The sequence below is a fragment of the Pinus tabuliformis genome, chromosome 8, assembly GCF_031772625.1.
Source record: "Pinus tabuliformis cultivar Carrire ecotype Pingquan chromosome 8, CPIR1, whole genome shotgun sequence".
NCBI lineage: Eukaryota > Viridiplantae > Streptophyta > Pinopsida > Pinales > Pinaceae > Pinus > Pinus tabuliformis.
The window spans coordinates 1,860,913,170-1,860,937,774 of NC_142294.1; the positions used below are offsets into that span (position 1 = coordinate 1,860,913,170).

A 24,605-nucleotide genomic window follows, 5' to 3' on the forward strand; every position below is an offset into this window, starting at 1 on the left:
CGAGGCGCTGCCTCGGACCCCATAGAGTGGGGTTACCTGCACCCTTCAAACCCCCTGTTAACTACGTGGGCTAGTCGTGGAAAGAATATAACACAACCCAACAGAGAAACATTACCTGTAGAAGAACTACATGTCTCGTAATCATCATATTTGCCTAGAAATTTGTGAATACGAGTGGATATTCTAAATATTGTTGAGGTTGTTGTGAAGGTCGCTCATCTCGAAGTGCAGGTTCTTCAAGAACAATTTCTAATTCTATAGAAACAATATTATCTTCCAAATGTTCCTTAGTAGAAACATCTTCATGAATTAAAGATGGAAAACCCACATACCGATCCAAAATGGGAATTTCCCCCTTAGTATGTGGAACTATATTGTCAGATTTAAAGTAAAATTTCTTGGATGAAAATTTCTCTAAATGAGCAAGTTGTTCATTAGTAGTAGAGAAATCTTTCGCAGATTCTAAAAAAATGACATCTCTGGAAAGAATATTGTTTTGTTTTCTTCATCATATAATCTATATGCTTTTGAAGTATTGGAATATCCCAGAAAAATACACTTTCGACTTCTGACATTTAATTTGTTTCTTTGATGCTTAGGAATAAGTGCATAACAAGTAGATCCAAAAACTTTAAAATGTTGAATTGTTGGTAACCTGTTGTACCAAACTTCATATGGTGATTTGTTGTTGAGGATAGAAGAAGGACATCTATTTTTAATATATGTTGCACAAAGTATTGCTTCTCCCCAAAACATTAATTTGACATTTTTGAAAAACATCATTGATCTAACCATGTTAAGAAAATTCCTATTCATCCTTTCTGCAACACCATTTTGTTGTGGATTATATGGAATAGTAGTTTGGTGTTTGATGTCATTATCTATTAAATATTGTTCAAAAGATTTTGAAGTATATTCACCTCCACTATCCGTCATTAAGATACCAATATTATGTTGATTTTCATTTGTAACCATAGCATGAAATGTTTTGAACATATCAAAAACTTGTGAATTTTACTTCAAAAGATAAACCCAACACATCCTCAAATAGTCATCAATAAAGGTGAGTATATATTTATTTCCATTTGTAATTGGTACATGCATAGGTCCATGCAAATTGGAATGTATAAGACCTAATTTTTTGGAAAATCTAGAAACATAATTATGAAATGACTATTTACTGTGTTTCTCCAAGATGCAAGCATCACATGGTGTGAGCTTTCTTGGAATAGTGGAAGACCTTTAATGCCCTATTATTTCATAGTTGATATGACCAAATCTAGCATGCCATAATAAACTTTAAGATAAAAGATTATCTTGTTGCATTAACAAAGTTGAATTTGTAGCAGACTATGTAATAGATGAATTACTATTCAATTTCAACAGTGTACCTTCTTCAACACCAGTCATAATTACTGAATTATCACTTTCTCTATGAATTTCAATTATGCCATAAAAAATATGGATTGAATGTCCTTGTTGTCTGATATGAATGAGTGACATTAAGTTCCTCTGAAATTGGGGAATATAAAGAACATCCTTCAATATATAATTTGCTAAATGTGGAATTTTTAATCTAATTGATCCAATTCCTGATGGTTTAACTTCAGACTTATCAACAAAATAAACAACACCATCAACATTATCACTGAAACTTTCAAAAAGATCTTTCCGGAATGTCATATGACAAGTAGCACCTGAATCTAAAATCCAACTATCTTCCCATGAAGAAAATGTAGTATTAAAAACATTATCAATATTGAAATTGCAGTGAGCAACTATATAATGTGTAGATTCATTTGCTTTATTTTTTTTTTCAAAAGATGATTTGCTTTGTCTTGTCATTAATTGGTTCTTTCTTCTCATTATTAATATTCTCCCAGCAAACCCTACAATTAAATTAACTATGACCAATTTTTCCACACCTATAACATATGATATTTGATTTAGACTGAATTTTTTTATGTGTCGTGGCATTTTGATGTCTATCTCCTTGATTGTTGTTATTGTTATCCCCTGCCTCTAAAATCCATTCTGCCTCGGCCTCTGGGATTCTTGCCGCCTTTGGCAGACTCATTTTGTGATTTATGTTATTTTTCTGCATGACACAAGGTTTCTGTATTAGTAGCGAAACAAACTCTTTCTTCCCAAAATCCTTTTCTCTTTCTGCAATTTTATTCACTAATTTATGAAAAGTAATTTCCTTTAATTTTCCACTAGCTTGGAGATATTCCAAGTAGTGAGAGTATGCAAGGTGTAGGGATTTGATGAAGGCAGTTAATTGCAAATATACTTTAACACACATGGCTTCTATATCATGGAAAATATCCTTTATTTCAGAAGCGAATTTCATTGGATCATTGTCCTTCATTTCCAAATTAAATAACTTCAATAACAATTGAATTATCTCCAATTCTGAATTTGAATTGTAGAGTTCCCTTAAAATTTCTAATGTTGCATATGTTGTATTACAGGAATGAATTATCTTCTTCCCTCTTCAAAAACTGATGTTGTAATCATAACATAGGCTTTATTATTCTTGAATTCCTAGATGGCATGTTGTTTGTCATCATCTGGAGATTCTGGTGCAATTTCTTTATCTTCTGTGTCTTTCTTTCCTTGGCAAACATCTTGCCACAAATCATTAAAAATCAATGCACTCCTGAGTTTTCTTATCCATTATGGGTAATTTTCTTTCCCAAAAAGTACAACTCCAACCAAAGAAATTATAGATGTCATGAAATTAAAATAATTTTTTTAATAATTCTGACAAATTGCAAAAGTTTGTATGAGAAATATGTCACTTTCTGTAAAAAAAACCTGCAAGTTCGATCGACGATCTAGTAAGGTCTAATGAACTTCAACCAAAGTTTAAAAACTTAATAATTTATTGGCTATCAATTATCGGCAATGGTGGTGAAACAAAAGTTCACGATGTAAATGGTGGGGACAACACATAACCAATCCAATCAACAATTGTCGTAGATGGTGGGGACAACAATCAAGAAGAACGCACATGCCATTCAATCAATGGTCCAGTTCGATAAATCAATGGTGTGTGGTGGCAAAAACATGCCAACAGTTAATGAGGCTAGTGATTCCGTAATCAATTGAAAAAAACAACCAATGTGTAAATTGAGGACCCTCATTCATTGGGGGGCAGAAGTGGTCCCATAAACCATTCATTGCACTCTAGTGGGTTGCAAAATTTACCAACGCACAGTCAAACCATGCCTAATTCTGATTCCGCCACGTGTTCTATAGCAACAGCAACAAGCCAATGGAGTTCTAACCTGGTATCCTCAACCCCGCTCTGATACCACTGTTACAGGCAAAACAAAAATAACTCCACGATTGAATCAATTTTTATTAAGAGAAATCTTCAAATACTTATACAATGAAAGATAGTTACCAGATCATTACTAACTGACTAGTAGTTTTGCTAACCGCTTGTAAACAAAGAACTAATTCTATGCTAATATTGTACAATATCCCGTAGGATTAGTTAACAGAGTTGCAGAGGGATACTAGTGACTTTTATTTCAAGAATTCTAGGAGATTAAAGTGATGACAAAACTCTGTTAAGGCTTAGGTTTTATAGTGGAACTATTGTCAAGTTTATTCGAGTAGTCCTTCCTTTGGTTAATTAGCTCCAATATTGTGTATAAAATCTACTCCGACATTTTGAGAGCATCATACGTCTCTCTGATCTAAAGCAGGTTCACTCGAACAAGTTGAAGAAGCACCATTTGATTCTTGGAGGGATCAATTCATGTGGTCCATTTTTAACAATCTTTTGGGAGATTTTTTTTTGTTAAATGTGATTTCTCGAAAAAGTTTTTACGCACACATTTTTTATTTCTAAGGATTTTTTTTAAAATGTGTCAAGAGTATTTGTAAATGATGCTCATTAAAGAACAGTCATATTCCCCTACCAGTTGGGTGTCATGGTGATGAGGTTATGAAACCCTTCCCTGTTGGCTAGTTATTCAAATCTACTTGATTGATCTTATATATGTGGTGATTGGGAGTGTGAAGCTATTGTCATCATCAACTTTCCTTTGTAGCAATTTTTTCTTTGCCAACTTGGAATTTTCAAGATGGGTAAAAGATTGTAGGAGCTTCATGAGAATAAGGCAATAGATGAACTTCATAAAGAGGTTCTTAAATTGCAGTCTGTGGTAACTCTATTGCAAGAAGAAAATGCAACACTTAAAACTAGGTTGCAAATATAAGTAGCTGAGAAAATCCATGAGGTTGAATAGTTGGAATCAACCATGGGAAAATATTTCAAGATGTTTGCAAATGAATTTCAAGATAAGATTGATCTCCCTGATGATTTGTAGGAGGAAGTTGAGTCTTTTTCTTACTCAAATTTGAAGAAGAAACTAAAAGAGAAAAATAATCAACACATTATGCAAATTGATTGTTTAAAAGAAACAATGATGGAGCAATATCATCTTTTGAAACAAGATTATGATGCCTTGTCTCAAAAGCTAATTGAGAAGGATGAGATCATTCAAAAGTTGCAAGAGTCTAAGCAAGAACTTGAATTGGAAGTTAGTCTTCTTCAAAAATTTGAGATGGAGACAGTTGATGTTAAGGTGCCAAGCTCTCCTTCTTCCACACTTGATGATGTTGATTGTCAGATGGCTGATGCAGATGATCATGAATCATCACATGTTATTGTCTCACCCAGTTTTGAAAAGCATACTACTGTTATTGGATTCTAATTTCTGAGAAAAATGGGATATACCAGAGGTGGAATTTGGAAAAATGGACAGGGAATCGTTGCTCCTATTAACCCTGTAGTGCAAACATCAAGAGCAGGTCTTGGATACAATCCTATTGCTACCTCATCACCTGCATCCAACTGTGATGTGTTTGAAGAAAATTCTCCTGATAAACATATTGATGACATAGATGTTAATGTCATTCCAGATAAAAATGTTGTGGCACCCAACTTTGAGTCTAAAAAAACAAAAAATGAGTTATCTGCACATCCTCATCAGAAGAAATTACCCAAGCATCAACATTCTTGGTCAATTACTAGTCCTGCATTCAAATCGTTACAGAAGAGATGTGAAATAATGAATTTTGGACCAGTGCCAACCATTAGGATCGACTATGGATAGATGGATGAATGGTCATGACATCAAGAATTCATGTCATTATATTGCATCAGTTGTTCATTGTTGATTTCCATTATTCCCTCAATTGTGTTTCAGGGTGGGAATTTGCTGACAATGAAGACTGTTGATTCTTGCTTCTTTTGAAGTTATGTTCTAGGGGGGGGGGAGCGGGACAGTTAGATGATGACAAATATTGTTGTCGTTCCTTTGTTGACAATTGTCATCTTTTGTGTTTGATCAGTGTGATAGTGACAATGTTTGGACAACTTTAGGAGTGGTGTTGTAAGCCATTTGAGTTGAGTTTGTCATACTTGACATGTCTCATTGGTTGTTTGTTGGTTGATGGTGTTCCTTCTGTTTGAAGCCTTTGTCCTAGTTCCTTACCATCACCTAGTTTCTTTGAAGCATTTTTTTGGAGAAGTTGAAAATGTTTTCCATCCTCGTGCCTCTGCAACAATCCTACTTTAGAGATCGACCGAAATCATTATGGATATCATCTTTGGAGTTCCATTACTTCAACACTTGCCATTCAATGGATCATTATGAGAATACAATTTAAGCTCCAGGATAATTTGAGCATTGACATCTTTCTCTGTTTTGGGGTGGGGGGGGAGTCTCTTCCTATGGGATTTTCTCTCTTTCTCGGCTTATGAGAGCTTTTTCATGGGTACCTAATTAGGCCTCATTGTTGGGACCCATTCTTTGTTTTCTTTCTTCTTTAGTTACTCCCTATGTTTCACTTGGTGGGGGGGGTTTGTTGGAGTTTGTCTTTTCCAACACTTCATTTCCCTACGAGCTAAGTATGGTGAGTTGTAAGCTCATGAAGGGACTTGTATTTATCGATTTGTTGTAGTTATCATTATTTGACACTGGGCTTCCTCCATTTCTATATAGTGGAGGCTTTCTGTGTACTTTAACATAATAATGTGAGTAACTAAATATAATTTGAGCATTGGCATCTTTGTCTCTTTTCGGGGGGAGTTTTCTCCTATGGGTTTTTCTCTCTTTATCCGCTTATGAGAGTTTTGTACATGGGTACCTAATCAAGCCTTATTTTCGGGACCCATTCTTTGTTTTCTTTCTTCTTAAGTGACTCCATATGTTTCGCTTAGGGGGGGTGTTGGAGTTTGTCTTTTCCAATGTCTCATTTCCCTATGAGCTAAGTATGGTGAGTTGTAAGCTCACATAAGGACTTGCATTTGCCAAGTTATCGTAGTTATCCTTAATTGACAATGGGCCTCCTTCATTTCTATATAATGGAGGTCTTCTACGTACTTTTGTATAAACTTGTGAGTAACAGAATACTCTTTCAAGCTATCCTTCTTGGGCTTTCTATGTCTTTTTTTTTGTGTGTAAGCTTGGCAATACTTTCTTTTTCTATTAATCATATATAGGCAGGTAACAAAAATATGTCTAGTGGCCTCAACTTTCCCGAGGGAAACCAAGTTTGTTGGCCACCGATCAACATCATATGCTATCCAAAATTTAAACAGTTTGAGAATATCCATCCATGCTAAATAAGCTATTGTATCTACTATATGTTTAATCATTCTACTATCAAAGTAAATGTTGTCCGAGAAGATCATTGTAGTAACAACAAAAATGAATTACTTCCTATCTTATATTCATTCATTCATCCGATGATTCAATGGGAGCACGGTCCTTAGCACTCAACCCAGGAATTTAATTCTGCAGCAGGCTTTGGATTTGTTTCTCCATTCGGCCTAAGAGGACATTCTGATGATATCGTTGCACCTGTACATCCTGAATCTCCCTTTGAATATCGTTTAAGCTTGGCCCCTCTTGTTGTGTTTTTTGTGGTTCCTCTAGATTCCTATTTGCTATCATGGCCCTTCCCAGTAGGTTCTTCATCACCCAGTAAAGTTGGGCTATCTATCTGAATAACGTTTTCTAGCCTCGAGTTTGTCCAGGGTCAATGAGCAAGGGATCTCATTCCTTCGTTGGAAGCGGCATTGCTGCTACCTTGGCATTTAGCTCTCCCTCCCATGTTGAAATTATGGCCTTAACATGTGCTGGAGTTCCCCCATGGTATGCATGCATGAGGTTCCGCATGTTTTCCTCTCCAATTTTCCTGCCCCTCTTTTGTTGGGTCTTGTTGGTCGAGGCCACCAACGTTTTCTTTTTGTTGTTTTTCTATTTGAAGGGACGATGACCCCCTTTTCTTCCCGAGCCCTCTTCAACCTTCACCATTTTGCTTTTAATCAAAGTTCCTTCTAGCCATGATCACTCCTGACTTCTTTCCTTGTCCCGAAGCAGGAAGCGATAGAGTCAGAAGGGGAGGAAAATTAAATAGACTTGTAAGAGTAGCATAAGCAGAAACATTAAAACCAAACCATATGTCAGTATTAGCCTTCGAACATTCCATGTGAAGCACCATTACAGAGTCTCGATTCTGGGTTTGAGGGTTGTAACCCGAATTCCCCCCAATCCCTTCACAGCTTGCCTTCCTCCTTGTTGTGCCCAGATGTAAATGATTTTAATTCCTCTGCCTCTCAGTTCTCCCCTTGGTGCAGTTTGACCGCTGGCTTTCTAGCTTTGGCTCTATGACAACCAGTTTGACGGACACACAGGTTTTGGGATGCATAGGAAAAAGGATGCAAGTGGTTGACCAAGTTCTAACTAGAATGATAGGCCCACCGAGGTCTGGAGACCCCGGTTCCTCACTCCTACCCCTATGGACATTGAAATTACCATGTAACTCAAATTTGATTGAGTTCACTAAGAGAATGGTGAAGGACATACCTACGATAGACAACATTCCCTCCCCCCGGTCTGTCATTCGAACCTCTACCTTGCCATGTCTCAGGATCCATGAAATTAACCACGCTAAGGAATAATTGATAGCCGAACTAGGGTTTGAGTCCCCCAATTCCCTGTTATTTCCCCTCTGCTAGGTTTACCAGGAAGCCGAGCTACGGCCAGTTGGCTAGGCTTTCCAACTTTGTGATGCCGCAACACCCCGTTCCTAACCCACCGGGTCTGAAAATCACCCAAGAACTATACAAACCCAGACTGGAAAGATATGCAAGCGGTTTGGATCCCAAACCCCCCATTTGTTCCTCTCTGGCTCAAAGAATTTCCAGGCAACCGCAAGCCCTTAGGGGACCCTCAACCCCTTCTTAGTCCCAAACACTTGGTATTAATGAAAGCAAGAGAGAAGTTCACGACCTAGGTGCCAAGAGCCACCCTTAACCCTCCATGTATCCCCTTTTCCCCAACAGGTTACCTTATAATGCATAAATTGAAATACCAGACATCAACAACAAGCTTTACATGTCTTTTTTAAATGTACATATGTTTAAGTTATATTTCAATTTTTAATAATAGTAATAATAATAAATTTATAATTTAGTTGGTTTTTTTTTAATGATTTTAAAAAAATTTAGCAACATGTGGATGTTCATTATAAATTGATATCTATCTGTGTTTACCATTCATTTAATTTAAATATAATCATTAGAAAATTTCATATAACATGTTATCTTATAATTTTAAAATTAAAAAATATTATTGGAAATAGTAGCCATATAATTTGCTCATACTCATTAAGAAAATCCCATGTAACATGTTATAACCTTTCTCCATATCTATTTCTAACAATAAGAGTGGTGGTTTTGGATCCATATATAATAGAAAGGCCTTTCAACCACTTCCTAAAAGGTATTAAACTAAATTGTTTAACTATAACTAAATTTTTAATAAGTGTACTTGTTCTTTTTTCCAAGACCTTTTGATGCCACAAGCCATAGGGCCTCTAACTTAAAAATAACACACATACATAATAAGACTGAAAATAAAATGCACATAAAATTTGAGAAATAATTAATTAATAAATAAAATATTTGCAAGAGAGCTATTGGCCTCTCATTCTTCACTCTCACACACTTTTACATACTTACATGCCTCATGGGCTCACCTAGATTTATACAAAAGGATCCGAACCTAAAGTAGGTTCTAGATCCTAAACTAACTCTCCATTAGGGGAATTTGAGGTCTAAAATGAGCCTCCTAAGGAATTATAAAATAATAGTGGAAATAATAAAATAAGATTAGATTACGTCATCAAATTTTAGAGGGAAAAAGGAAAAAACTATTTTTTCAACTCGTATTTTCAACTTATCTCCCTATGGGTTTACTCAAATTTCGAGTGGAAACACTTGTTGGATGCAAAATTTGATTCTTCATCCAAGGAGTACCCATGTTGCATACTTTCGATGGACCCTACTACACGAAAAATGAGAAATACATGAAAAATGTGATTGCAATAACGTTTTTTCATGTATTTCTCATTTTTCGTGTAGTAGGGTCCATTGAAAGTATGCAACATGGGTATTCCTTGGATGAAGAATCAAATTTTGTAGCTAACGAGTGTTGCCACTCGAATTTTGAGTAAACCCATAGGGAGATAAGTTGAAAATATGAGTTGAAAAAATAGTTTTATTATTTTATTATTTGTATTTTTTTGCTCCAAAAATGGTGAATCATCCCCCATGGTTGACATCATCATCTTGAATCCTATTGGTTCTTATAAAGTTTATTTTGGTTGTACATTTTCTTAGGAGACCCATTTTAGACCTCAAAATTCCCCTAATACACAATATCTCTTATGATCCATAAAATCTCTCATCCAATCCCTTATCCCTATATAAGAGCTAACTAATCCACAATTCTCTAAAACCTCCAAAATACTCTCGAACCTTCTCCTATTTACAAGAATTCTCATTTTCTCTCAAAACTATAGGAAAAATAAATTAAATAATTAAATCCTAATATTTGGAAACCAACTCCCTTAGTAAACATTTGACCTAGGTTAGATGCACTTGCATCACCTTTACCATTATTTTGTTTCTTATATTACAAAGCAAGATGGATCTCCTTTTGATGTAGGAACATATATCTCTAACCTTGGTTTAAGGGGGTCATAGAATTTTCTAAAGGAGAGAAGATTCTATAAATTAGAAATAGTGAATTTCTCATGTAGATACAAGTGTCTTAGTTCTAGAAGGAATATAGTTTGTTAGATCATTTTTGATGAGTTAACACTCTTGGCCATGTAGCAAATTGTAAAGAGGGACAAATTGTCATATACTTTTAGAGACAAGGACATGTATAATTAAATTAGTGAGCTGTTGGAAACAAACTCCATCTTTTCCGTTGTAATGGTTGACATTTTAATAAGAAGCGGTTGAGACAAGCTAGCCAGTGGAAGCCTGACATAAAAGGCAATAGGACGTAGAAAGAGCGAGTAGTAGGAATAGGAGAGGTAGTAGGAATAGGAGAGGCCAGGGAAAAAGTACACCCATATTGTATAATTAGGATATGAAATTTTGTAATCACATAAATTGATTATTAAAAGTATATTTACATGCTTATGTGTTCATCATTGTCTAGGTATTTATAATGAAGTGATTTTCTCGATTTGAATCTGAATAGCAATATGAATGAGTGTGTGATTGTTTACTCAAGAATTGTGTGTTTCTTGTAATGAAAAATGAGTGCACAAAATATTGCTTAGGAATTGTAATAGAGTATATATGCAGGGGTTTCGATGGTTGGTAGTTTTTTTCAGTAGAAATTGAGTAGAGGAAAAATAAATTCATGTATTAGGGTTTGGAATGCTGATTGAGGAATAAAGTTGATGTGATTATTTATGAATCAATGTCTCTGTGTGGTGAGATTCTAGCTGTAGAGTTTCAACACCATTTGAAGAGTGGTTGTAATTGCATTGGCTCGATATTATTCTACTTTGTCAGATCCAATGTTAAATTGAATCCTAGATTTGGATGTTGGCAATAAACCAAGCAAATGATTGTGACCAAGGAGTGGTCAAAATGATGATAAGAAATCACTATTGATGTGTAGGGTAACCAAAAATTTGTTAGTTGAGGATCCATGTGGATATCTGAAGAAATATGTTTTGAAATATGAGGATCGCAGTCATATTTGGGTAGAGAAGAAGGAAATCACCCAGTGGAAACTTGGTCCTAAAAAGAAATACCCTATGTAAGCTATGCTAGTTGAGTAAGGTTTTTGGGAAATAATGATCAATGTACCAGTTAAAAAAACCATGTTGAGTGAAGACTTGATGGAGATTTGTTGATTGCGTTGAAGGTAAGAGGGCTTTGAGTACGGTGTTTTATTTTATCATAACATTGAAAGTTAAATCTTGAGCAATGATAGGACGAGGCGTTGCATAGGGGATTCGATTCCTTTGTAAAAAAGTAACATAATATTCCTCACAAATCCAACTGTAACGTGTTAGGGGAAATGCAATCTAATATTTACTTTTTAGATTTAATAACAAGTGCTTTTGATTATTCATTGATCTAGAATGTATTTGTGTATATATATGTGGAATATATAGTAAATATGCCCAGCTTAGGATTAATAGTGAATATGGACCTATAACATTCTAATTACAGGAAGAACATTGAGCTATAATGTTAATTTAATGGTGAATGTCTAGTGAATGTACCCAGTTCAAATATGAAGTTTCCTAGTTGCAAAGACTGGGGTTTTTTTTTACATACCAACATATACATTTCAGTTAGTGAGAACATATTCAAGCTTAGATGGAGCCTTGGGATATCAATTGGAATGAAATCCTAAAACAAGTGTACTCCTAGAAAATTTAATTTCATGTGACCACAAGTTGAGGAAGGAGTTTTGGTGAGTAGAGTTTGTTGGCAACTTTAAATCCCTAATGGAAACAATAGTGCATCACCTTCTTTGCATCATCCATGATATAGCCTTGTTATACTAGATCCTGAATTTTTGTCATGAACCATGATACTACAAATACCACTATTATATTAACACTAAGTCAAAAATAGTATTAAAATATCCAAATACTAGGGATTCAATGTTATGCACAACGTCACATCGCAAGGGGATGGGTGGCACAAATGTGAAACTATTATATTATATTTTAATCATATCAAATACACTAAACTAATTCTTACGTTGTGCATCACTTATATCTATATATATATATATATATATATATATATATATATATATATATATATATATATATATATATATAACATGTCTTCAATGTTATAATACTTCTTCTTATAAATACAATGAACCATTCTAAAGAATAATGCTTGAAAATGGGTTGCACAGAAAGGGTAACTTCTCTATGTTTGCACCTAGAGTTCCCAGAAGGAAGGATTTTATATTTGTAGATGTTATTCCAATACACCCAAGATAGGTATATTTAACTATTGTTTCGTACGCACCGACCCACTAAATATGTCCCATATGAAAGGGTGGAGAGGAAGAAACTTTGATAACTCTCAAGCCTTTGCCTACATTATTCCTTGTAATAGTCATAAGGAGATGCATGAATGACCATTCTCATCCCTATGACATATTCATACTCGTTGTTGCCTTCATCCATGAGGCCATCAACATTGGATTTGGTACTAAAACACCATCCATAGAGAGTCCATCCCAATAATTCATGACATAGAGAGCCAAGGCTTACTTCTTAGCTTCAGCGGTAACATGTCTCATAATTGGTAAATCATACAAAATGATAGTCATTATAGTTTTGTTGATTCCAATTATATGTCCATGGTTAATAGTAGAAATGATGAACCTTTAGTTTCCCACATGGACAAGCTTTGATAGAATATGAGCTAATCAGTTGACCACTTTAATGTTTTTCTCAATGTTCCTAACTACAATCCTAACAACATTTAGTAGTTTGTCTTTTGTTACAAGCAATATAAGGTTGGTTGATTTACAAATCCCATGATTATCCCATCTGCCTTGGTAGTTCAAAATAATGCCATCAAAATTGGCATCCAATGCATTCAACCTGTCGATGTGATGTTTTAAGGTACCTAGGGAGAAAATTAATATAATGTACTTAGGAATGATAATTAATGTAATATGTCCATATTCATTGAATAAGATCTAGTATGTGGTTTGTGTATAATAGTTTATGAAACATAATAATGTGTCTAGTATAAACCCCTAGTAATACTCTCTCTATACTATAAATACACATACATATCAATAGTTGGTGCATAATAGTTTATGGAATGTTATAATGTGGTTGGCATAGATCCCTAGGAATACTTTCTCTCGAGATTATAAATACAAATACATATAAATATATGGACATGTTGGTTTTCGTGTTGCAAAAATCATAACATGCAAAGTGATTCTTATCATAAAGACTAATTGACATCCTACTTGAAAAATTATCTCTACAATCTTAAAGTTAATTATTGTGTTGATTGAATAATCAATTTAAAGTAAAACTTTTAATTTTTTACCGAATATTATAAATATGCAAACTAAAACAATTTAATAACTATATAAAATATGTACTTTTACTATTAAGCCATCAAAAATATAAATAACAATATTAAAATTTTATCGAAACTTTTTTTTATTTATTTTCATCATAAAAACATAAAAATTTAAAAAAATATGATATATTAAAAATTTATACTAACTATATTTTTTTTGGTTCATCATAAAACCACAATCATTCCAAGCATAATGAGATATAAAACAAAAGTGAATGGTTGAAAATAATGAAAATAAACTTTACAAAAGATTAGAATAACTAGACACTAATGATATAATATATTGGTAAATTTAAATATATGAATAAAGTGTGATATACTTTGGCAAATTTATATATATATAGTCTCTTCACAATAATAAATATATTTATATATTACTAATAGGTCTCTACTATCCTTTAATCAAATAAGAGCTGCCACGTCAAGATGGAAAACAAACATGGTCATTATTATTGAGGTTGATACTACTAGTATATTTATTTAAAACACACCTCTAATAATTATACATAATTGTTTAGCATTAAAAAAAAAGTACAGGCTTCGTGACACAAGCATTACTTTGGTGAAATAAGCATTTTCCAATTAAACAAAATATTTGGAATCTCTTTCCATCACAATCTTACTGCATTTTCTTGGAACTCGCTGACCATTCTTTTTCCTTTGGTTTTCCACAGAAACTGAGAACATGGGCTCTCCGGGATAATTTATATTTAAAAAATTAAATATAATTCATTCATCAGGGCTCTCCGGGCTCCTTTGCTCTCCGGGATAATCAACCTTTTCACATTGCTTCGCTTAAACAGAGCGCTGACAATCACTGTATTTGACAGTGACAGTTACAGTTTCCACACTGCATACCCATTCAAAGTCTTCTATTGTTCTTTCTTGGGTTTCCCTGTTTTCAGTGTCAGGGACGACCGGTACCCATTATGAATTATTATATGGGCAACATTCAGCGCTTAAGCCCAACGCCAATGCGCAGCCAATGCGCAACAAATCGAAGCAAGCAACAATTGCTCACCATGGAAGAAGACTCATCTACCTACTGTAAGGATAAGCTTGGAATTTTGTTTCCATAATTTCTTATGAGGATATGGTTGTCTTCTTTACATTTTGATAAATCAGCTGGAAACTTCTTGGTATATGAAGATTGGGATTTTTTTTTTCCATAATTTCTTATGAGGATATGGTTGTCTTCTTTACATTTTGATAAATCAGCTGGGAACTTTTTGGTATATGAAGATTGGGATTTTGTTTTCCATAATTTCTTATGAGGATATGGTTGTCTTCTTTACATTTTGATAAATCAGCGAGAAAATTTTTGGTATATGAAGATTGAATTTTTTAAAGAAGTTTAGGGTGACTTTGGGATAAAAGAATGGACTTTTGTGATCTTTAAAAATAGAAATTTTTTGAGGTTGGTCTCTGTCGTTGGAAATTACCCATCCAATCTGTTGCAACCTCTAGGTCCATCATTTCCCAGCTAAGCGTTAGGAGGGCTTTCTAGGTCCATCATTTCCCAGCTAAGCGTTAGGAGGGCTTCCCCTTGAACAGTCTGGGAATTAATCTCTTCCCGAGGTCTAGGAACGGGAGGACAGCTGTAGTATTAGTAATGGGAGTTTGATCCTGTCTAGTAATGGCAGATGCAATAATCTGGTTGTTGATCTACAGTGTTTGGCAAGCTAAGTGGTTTCAGTGTGATAGACACCTCAGTTCTCCCGTTTCGAAGCCCAGTTTGTATTTGTAATTTCATATATTGTTTTTTCATTATAAATTACCCATCCATCTATTGCAGGCTCTAGGTCCATCATTTCCCAGCTAAGCTTTAGGAGGCTTTCCCCCTTGAACAGTATGGGTATTAATCTTCCTGAGGTGTAGGCAGGGGAGAACACTTGTGGTATTAGTAAGGGGAGTTTGATCTTGTCCAGTAATGGCAGATGCAATAATCTGGTTGTTGATTTGCAGTTTTTGGCAAGCTAATTGGTTTCAGTTTGATAGACACCTCAGTGATCCTATTTAGAAGCCCAGTTTGTAATTGTAATCTTATATAGTGTTTTTTCATTTTAATTACTAATCCATCTATTGCGGGCTCTAGGCCCATCATTTACCAGCCAACTTTAGGAGGCTTTCCCCCTTGAACAGTACGGGTATTAATATTCCTGAGGTGTAGGCAGGGGAAGACAGCTGTGGTATAGTAATGGGAGTTTGATCCTGTCCAGTAATGGCAGATCCAATAATCTAGTTGTTGATCTGTAGTTTTTGGCAAGCTAAGTGATTTCAGTGTGATAGACACCTAAGTTATCCTGTTTAGAAGCTCAGTTTGTATATTTAATCTTATATAGTGTTTTTTATTGTCACATTTTTTGATCTTCATCTCAGATAATGAAGGCATTATTTATTCTTGTTGAATTTGGTCATGTCGTCCCTATCTCCCGATTCATAAAAATGTGCAAAATTGTATGCACAGAATTCCAGATTTTGAGGGATCCATACTCGGTTTCCCTTACGGTGCTAATTTACTCATTTGTTGTTGCAGGATGACTGTTGGTTAGGAGACTGCAGCTTTTCTGGCTTCATGCGAAATACTGTTCAACGCTTTGGAAGAGTCAGGTCGTGCAAATAATTCAAAGAGTTTTAGTCTGAAGGAGCATGAAGGCGTTACATATGTTGCCTTCCCATCATTTCTCAGAATTGAAAGTTTCATCGATGGAGAGGGGACTATAGAAACAAACAACTAGGTATTCTCGGATTGCCTCAAGGGTTACGATGATAAACCAACCCAAGTCCATCAGGGAGCTCTTAAGTTGTTCCTGGATATTATGGTGAAAACATATTTCCAAGCAAAGGTAAAGTGATTTATCTAAATGCACCTGTCAAAAGTAAACTCAATTTCACAACGAGAGGGTTTACTTCTGCTATTCTAGATGAAATGATTGAAATTCAAAGGGAAAGTAACATTGTGTTGATAATCAAAGAGCACACCGCTGATCACATATACACAGAACTCTGAACACTTGCCTTCATTTGATGATGAATAGGTATTTATACATGACAGAGAAATTTCTGGAGTTTGATGGGGCGGTGGCTTCTCCAGGACGCTTGCCCATTTGTCAATGAATTCTAGAAACTGCACCTAAAACATTTGCTGAATTCTAGATTAATCTAGCGGTTGTAATAATGGTGGGTAGTTGGAATTAATTTCTTCCAACACTCCCCCTTAATTCCAACCATATAACAAATATATAATACATTGTAAACATACTCTTAATTGACATGCTTGCTAGTCTAAGTCTCAGCTAGGCTTAAATATAATCTCGATTTTCTACAACACATAACTTACTTCTACAAGACTCAAATTTTTCCTTCCCAAGAGACTTAGTGAATATGTCAGCTATATTCTCATTTGTATTACAGTACATTAGAGAAATTTCTTTTGATTGGACCTTTTCTCTTACAAAATGATATTGGGTGTCTATATGCTTTGACCTTGCATGACATACAGGATTTTTCCCTAGTTTAATGGTGCTTTGATTATCACATTTGATCACTGTAGGTTCTTGTTGACCTTCACCAACATCTTCAAGTATTCTTTTGAGCCATATAGCCTCATAGGTGCCACTACATAATTCTTTATATTCTGCTTCAGTTGATGACAAGGAAACTGTTGCCTGTTTCTTACTGCTCCATGATATAGCTCCCGATCCTATATTGGAGATGTATCCAGTGGTGGATTTCCTGTCATCTAGATTTCCAGCTCAATCAGAATTAGAATGACCTGTCAATTCAACATTACAAGCATTAGTATATTCAATACCAAAATTGATAGTTCCCTTTAAGTATCGAAGGACCCTTTTTGCAGCTATCCAATGGCTTTCATGAGGCTTAGCCATGAATTGAATAAGTATGCTTACTGCATAAGCAATGTCTGATTTGGTGGTAGTGAGGTAATTCAGACTTCCCACTAATTGTCGATACAATGTTCCATTCACTTCTTTTGTTCCATCATCACTTCTTAATTTGATATTTTGTTCCAACGGAGTACTCACTGCTTTACACTCATTCATATGAAATCTCTTTAGTACTTCATTTGTATATTTGCTTTGTGTCATTATGGTTCTTCCATCGTTTCTCCATACTTCAAGACCTAGACAATAGTGCATCTCACCAAGATCCTTCATCTCGAATTCCTGTGATAACTTCATTTTTATATCTGTGATTAATTTATTAGCACTCCTTGTTATTATTAGATCATCAACATATATAGAAAGTAATACTATATCCCCATTTCTATATGTTTTAACATACAAATTAGGATCATTTTTACTTCTTTTAAATCCTTGTTGAAAGAAGAATTTGTCAATTTTCTCATACCAATATCTGGGTGCCTATTTTAGTCCATATAAGGCCTTTTTTAACTTGCATACAAGATGTTCTTGACCTTTCTTTACAAATCCTTTTGGTTGAACAAGATAAATCTCTTCTTTTAAGTCACCATTTAGAAAAGCCGACTTTACATCTAATTGATGTAGCTTCCGATCATATTTAGTTTCCAATGCTATCATTATTCTGATTGTATTCATTTTTGCAACCGGAGCAAAGGTATCTTCATAATCTATTCCTTCTTTTTGTGAATAACCTTTTGCAACCAATCTTGCTTTATACTTGTCTATGCTACCATCTGCATTAAATTTTGTCTTGTACAACCATTTTGATCCTATAGGAACTTTATTTTTAGGTAATGTTGTTAATTCCTAGGTTTCATTTTTCATTATAGAGTCATACTCTTCTTTCATAGCTTCCATCCATTCTTTATGACTTTTGGCTTGTTCATAGTTTAAGGGCTCAAACACAGTCATTACTTGAGACATTAAAGCATAATCTTTATACTTGATGGGGGCTTGAATCTGTCGTGTTGACCTTCTTGGAGGTTCATTACTTTGTGGAGTACCTTCTCCTTTTCTTTTCTGTGGAGTGCCTTTATCACTTCTTTGTGGACTTTGATCCCTTGATGTGTCTTTTGGAATGTCCACGTGTTCTAGTTCTTGGGTTGATTCCACAACTTCTTCTTCTTCCTTAAAGCTTTCATAAGAAGACTGCCATGTATTATGTTCATATTCTTTCATTTGTTTATCTACATGCTCATGAAATATAACATCTCTACTTGCAAAAACCTTGTGAGTACTTGAATCATACATTTTATATGCTTTTTGATTAGTGCAATATCCAATAAAAATACATTTGATGGCTTTTGGCATCTAACTTTCTCCTATCCTCTTTAGGAATATGAGCAAAGGCCTTGCATCCAAATATCCTTAAATGAATAACTTTAGGTTTAAAACCATAAAATGCTTCAAATGGTGTTTTGTACTCAAGATACTTAGTAGGGCTTCTACTTTTAAGATATACAGTTGTATTAATGGCTTCAGCCTAAAAACTATTAGAATGTCCTTTACTTTTATCATACTTCGAGCACATTCAACTAATGTTCTATTCTTTCTTTCAGCGACTCCCTTTTGTTGAGGTGTATGTGGTACTATAAATTGTTGCATAATTCCATTTTGTTTACAATATTTGATAAAAGCTCCTGAAGTGTATTCACCACCTTTATCTGATCGAAGAATTTTAATGTTCTTTCCTGTTTGCTTTTCAACCATATTTTTGAATTCTTTAAAGTATTCAAACACGTCACTTTTGTTTCTTATAAAGTATACCCAGGTGTATCTAGTGCTATCATCAATAAATATAAGGAAGTAATATGCTCCACCAAGTGACTTAGTTTGCATTGGACCACATACATCAGTATGCACTAGTTCAAGTATTTCACGTTTTCTTTTATTTTCATGCACAGGAAATTCTTCCCTATGTTGTTTTCCTAGTGCACAACCTTCACATTCAAAGTGTTCACCCTTTATAATTGGAAGACCTTCTACCATCAATTTCCTTTGTAGTAACATTAGGTCATTATGATTTAAGTGCCCATACCTTTGATGCCAAAGCTCTATAGTTGACATGCCTGTTGATGCCAAAGCTTGATGCCCATTCTTCATTACATCCAACTTGTATAATCCTCCAACTCTCATTCCTTTTGCAACAACCTTGTAGTTGTCCTGCACATCCTTTACCAAACAATGTGATTTCACAAATTTAACTTTTAAATGTTGATTTGTGATAGTAGAGACTGAAATTAAGTTTTTCTTTAATCGAGGAACATACACCACATTTTGAATTTGTTTTTCTTGTCCATTAGGCATCATAGCACTTATATTACCATATCCTTTAATTTCATGTGATCTCTTATCTCCTAAATAGATGTGTCCACCCTTATTAATCTCATGATAAGCATCAAACCAATCTCTTTTGCATGACATATGGATTGATGCACCAAAATCTATAAACCAATCATTATCATCATCAGTTTCTGCTGATAAAGCAGCATTGAACACAAACAATTTGAGATTGCTAACATCTTGACTAATTGCTTTATCTCTATCAACATAATTTCCTGAATGCCTTCTTTGTTTAAATTGATTAGACCTCCTTTTCATGCAATTCTTAGCAAAATGACCAGGTTTTCCACAGTAATAACACACATCATCTCTACTTGATTTGGCATTTGTCCTCAGTAAAGGGGTACCTTGAAATTATTTTACCTGTGGCTTTTTGCCTTTATTTTTCTCCCACTGTTTGCCTTTGAAGGACTGCTTCCCTTTGGCCATCAATGCCAAATCTGAATTAGGAGATTTCTGTTTAATGCTTCTTCTTCGCTCTTCTTCCTGCATAAGTATACCTACCAACTCATCAAAAGTAGGAGCCTTCTCTCTAGCTGAAAGACCAATTATAAACATTTGATATTCATCAAGCATTCCACTTAATGTCACAGTAACCAAGTCTGTACTAGATATTGATTCACCAATGTCACCTAGTTTATCATTTAGATCTTTAATTCTAGAAATGAAATCACTAACACTTTCATTTTCTTCCATCTTAATTGAAAGAATCTTACTCTTAAATACAATATTCGATTTGTAGTCTTCGTCTCATACAAATTTTTGAGAGTGTCCCATGTCTCCTTAGATGTTTTGCACTCTCTAATGTGTGGAATAATGTTGTCCTTAACCGTCAACCGCAGAAGCACCTTTGCTTTGTTTTCCCGTCACTCCCACTTGTTAGATTAAGATAAATAAGATTATGCCAATATATTAGCCATTGTTAATAAGCTTATAAATCCTTTTCCACCAAGATATTATTATTATTATTATTATTTCATTTTATTATTTTTTTTTATCACAATTTCAATAAATAATGTCCTTACTCCAGAAACAAACCAAGATTTTACCATTCACTGATAATGTCCTTACTCCAGAAACAAACCAAGATTTTACCATTCACTGCCATCATCGCTCATTGTCTCCATTAATTCTTAAAAACTTCGTACAAAATATACCCACTCAAAAACCACAAAGAATTCTCCCAAATCACAAAAAATACAACCATAAACAATAACCACAGCTATTTTTTTACTTAGTTCGAACTTCCAATATATAAAATATCTCACTTTTAGACTACCGGACCTTCAGCTTAAAATCAATTAAAAAAACCTTCAATTATCACCAAGTATGATATGGATTAAATATAGTGCAATCAATTTATAAAAAATATTGAGAGTATGGTTTTACCATTATGTACACCCTATACCAGCGAAGGCAGTGAAGACTCCTTTAAGCTCTTTACAGAAACAGACGGTAAGCAACAGCTCTGTCTCACTGTTACTATAGCAACTCTTCCCTCCAGTAGCGCTCTCTTACCAGTGCTCCAAATGCCTTGAACTTTCCATGCTCCGCCACAGTCCACGACTTTCAGCGTCGAACTATGCTCTCTAATCAGCACCAATTGCAACAATTAAAAATAAATGTGTAGCAGTACTAACGTTCGCCGCTTCTCCACTTCAGCTCAACATGTCTCGGACAGGAGCTCACACATACAATATCACTCTGCTACAGATTCACCCAAGAGCCAATGCTCTCTTCCACAACCAAAGATTCAGCCTCCTTCAATGGTGCTTACTATTAACTCCAACTCACAGCGCACAACTCCAATTCACAGCACACAATCGAGCCTTCAGACTTACTGCCTCCTTTACATGACTCTCCAACGCTGAGCTCACAGCGCTTTACCAGCACTCACTGAGCTATCTCACAGCTCTTCACAAGTCAACCTCACACCTGCTCTAATACCAAATCAGATAGCACACAGTTAATCACATAAACATTAAACACAGAACTCTGAACACTTTCCTTAATTCGATGATGAATAGGTATTTATACATGACAGAGAAATTTCTGGAGTTTGATGGGGCAATGGCTTCTCCAGGAAGCTTGCCCATTTGTCAATAAATTCTAGAAACTGCACCTAAAACATCTGCTGAATTCTAGATTAATCTAGCGGCTGTAATAATGGCGGGTAGTTGGAATTAATTCCTTCCAACATTGATGTATTCCAGATTGATCAGTTACAGGCTTCTACTGACTCCAGACAAAGAAAACTCAAACCCATTATATTTGTTGGTCATTCCTTGGGAGGGGCAGTTGCAACCTTGGCTACACTGTGGTTCCTGGAAAAGAGGATAACGCAAATCTCTTCCTTTTGTATCACATTTGGTTGCCCTCTGGTCGGAGATGAAAGACTTGTTGAAGCAGTTGGCCGTGAGAATTGGGGAGGCAACTTTTGTCATGTGGTTTCCAAGCATGACATTGTTCCTCGGATGCTCCTTGCACCGATTGAGGCAATTTCTGCGCCTTTGACTGCTATTTTTCCCTATTGGGATGGAAAAGTCCTATATTCTTCTATTCAAGACGCTTGCAGGATTCTTCTTAATAATGTCCTGCAGTATACTCGAAGCTATGTGTTTGATTCTCAAAAGTGGTCGGACAGGATCACACAGAGAAGCCCGTATAGACCTGTTGGCACTTACATGTTCTGCTCAAGCCATGGCGCAGCGTGTATTGAGAATTCTGACACCGTTTTGAAGATGCTTCAATTGACAATGCAGAGCCATGAAAAGCCCTGGGATATTACAGTGGAGGACTGTTTTTCAGAGCATATAATGTATGCTTCGGTTTTGAAACATGTCATAGAAAACTCCAAAAATGGGAGAAAATTTGCATTTAATCCTGATTCAGAATTATCTTACGACATGGGAATTTCAGTGCAATTAGAAGCTACTGGTATTGGAGCTCAGGTAATACTCAATACGTTTCTTAAAATAACATCCAAATAACAACACAGAAACTCTAATGTTTATGTTTTTCATCTAGTTTTTATATTGATAAATAGTGGTAAAATATTTTGAAAACTATTGGTAAAATATATTGAAAATAAGTATATTACGGTTAGTTTAATGGGTTAAGTGGGGAAGAGTAGAGTATTTACACTTTTGTAAAACATTTTTCCTCTTTTATATATCAAGATTGGAATATATTAAAGGTAATGTCAATTTGGATTGATAAACTTTTTAGTTATTTATAACATCTAAACAACAGAGACAGAAACTCTAATGTTTATGTTTTTTATCTAGTTTTTATATTGATAAATACCGGTAAAATATTTTGAAAAATATTAGTAAAATATATTGAAAATAAGTATATTACTGTTACTTTAATGGGTTAAGTCTGGAAGAGTAGAGTATTTACACTTCTATAAAACATTTTTTTTTGTATATCAAGATTGGAATATATTAAAGGTAATGTCAATTTGGATTCATCAACTTTTTAGTTATTTGTATAGTTTTAGTGGGTTTAACGATTAACTATATGTGTTTAGTGTTTTTTTAAAAAGTCATAAATTAATAGTTTTAGTGGGTTTAATAATTAATTATATGTGTTTTGTGTTTTTTAAAACATCAGAAGTTAAAACATATAAAACTGTGAAAATTTTAGCATCCATATTATTGTATTAAAGATGAATATTTTATTTCATTAATAAAAAATTCACATACATTATTTCACAAACAAAAAATCTCATACAACATTATTATTATAATATAAAATTTAATATAAGGTTTTTTTATAGGCACTTTCGAATTTAAGTTTATTCATGTTATTTCAGCATGCTAATTCCTGCTTGAAATGTTGTGGATTACTTTTCGCAGAATGATCACGCACAGCTTGCCCTCAGGAGAGGGCTGGAGAAATTGAAAACAAGTATAACATGATTGTTTATAAGTTAGCCGTTGAATTAAGCCTAAAGCAAAGTACTATGGCAGAGCTTGAGTGGTATAAAGAGCGTCGTGAGAAACAGGGTGGCATCGGATATTATGATACCTTCAAGAACCATTACAATGCTCGGGATATAGAAGCTGATGGGCGTAGGATAAGTCTGGGGATATTTTGGGATGGCATTATTGAAGCATGGGAGGGTCATGAATTGCCAAGTGATTTCCAATCCCAAAATAAGTGGATAAATGCTGGCAACACATACAGAAGATTTGTAGAGCCTCTGGATATTGCACATTATTATCGCTTTAACGGCAATGGTAACTATCTTTCAGATGGAAGACCTAATCGTCATATAGTTCTTGAGAAATGGATGGAAGAGAAAGAAAGAACTCGCATTTCGAAAGGGCGGAGACCTCGCACAATGCGTGCATCCCTCACTTCAGACTCGTGCTTTTTGGCGCAGGTAGAAGAGGCTTGGAAAGACCAGGAAAATCTGAAACAAGGCCAACACCAACACCTGAGCCTAAAAAATCTTGAAAAGTTTGAAGAGTATGTGGCAAAGATGGAAAACGCTCTGAGCATTTCTTCAGATGTTTTCTCGGCAGGAAGCAGGTTCATGATCTGGTGGTATGCATGGAAACGTTAAAGAAAAATCAATCCCCTGACTGGAGCTCTCCTTTATATGAGATAATGGAAAAGTGAAACGGCTGAATTTGCAGGTATCTGAATGGAAAAGCCGTTTTCTAGCAGGACCTTCTTCCAATTAGGTTGTTGGTTTTGTCAGAGGATCTTCTTCCAATTAGTTTGTTTGTTTTGTTTATGCGATGCAAATTTTGAGCTTAAATTTAAAGGTAAAGGACTTCCTTCAATTTCGTTTCTGGTCTTTCTAGAGAAGGGCCTCCTTCCAAGTC

At 34.8% G+C, this 24,605-nt stretch overlaps 1 pseudogene; it reads left to right on the forward strand.

Annotated features, from left to right (window-relative positions):
• Window positions 1-4,745: 4,745 nt before the first annotated feature.
• Window positions 4,746-24,396, forward strand: LOC149243745 (lipase-like PAD4; annotated as a pseudogene).
• The last annotated feature ends 209 nt before the right edge of the window (window positions 24,397-24,605 follow it).